Source organism: Eimeria tenella, genomic scaffold, assembly GCF_000499545.2.
Source record: "Eimeria tenella Houghton genomic scaffold, Eth_scaff2474, whole genome shotgun sequence".
Taxonomy (NCBI): domain Eukaryota; phylum Apicomplexa; class Conoidasida; order Eucoccidiorida; family Eimeriidae; genus Eimeria; species Eimeria tenella.
The window spans coordinates 1784-2150 of record NW_013542339.1 but is presented as its reverse complement, the minus strand read 5'-3'; positions in this window follow the sequence as shown (position 1 = coordinate 2150).

Sequence of the window (367 nt, the reverse complement as noted above, 5' to 3'; positions counted from 1 at the left end):
CCCGGGGGCCCCCGGGGGGCCCCCCCGGGGGCCCCCCCCGCGCCCCCGGGGCCCCCAGTGGTGCCCCGCGGCAATCTGCACCGGCGGCGGCCCCGGGCTCATGGAAGCCGCGAACCGCGGGGCCCAGGACGTGGCCGGCGCTGTGAGCGTCGGGTTCGGAATGACGCTGCCGTTCGAAGAGGGGCTGAACAGGTTCGTGGACGCGCCGCTGGCCTTCAAGTTCCACTACTTCTTCACGCGCAAGTTTTGGCTGACGTACGCGGCTTTGGCGGTGATCGCGGCGCCGGGGGGCGTGGGCACGCTGGACGAGCTCATGGAGATCCTCACGCTGAAGCAGTGCAAGAAGCTGAAGCGCGACATTCCCATC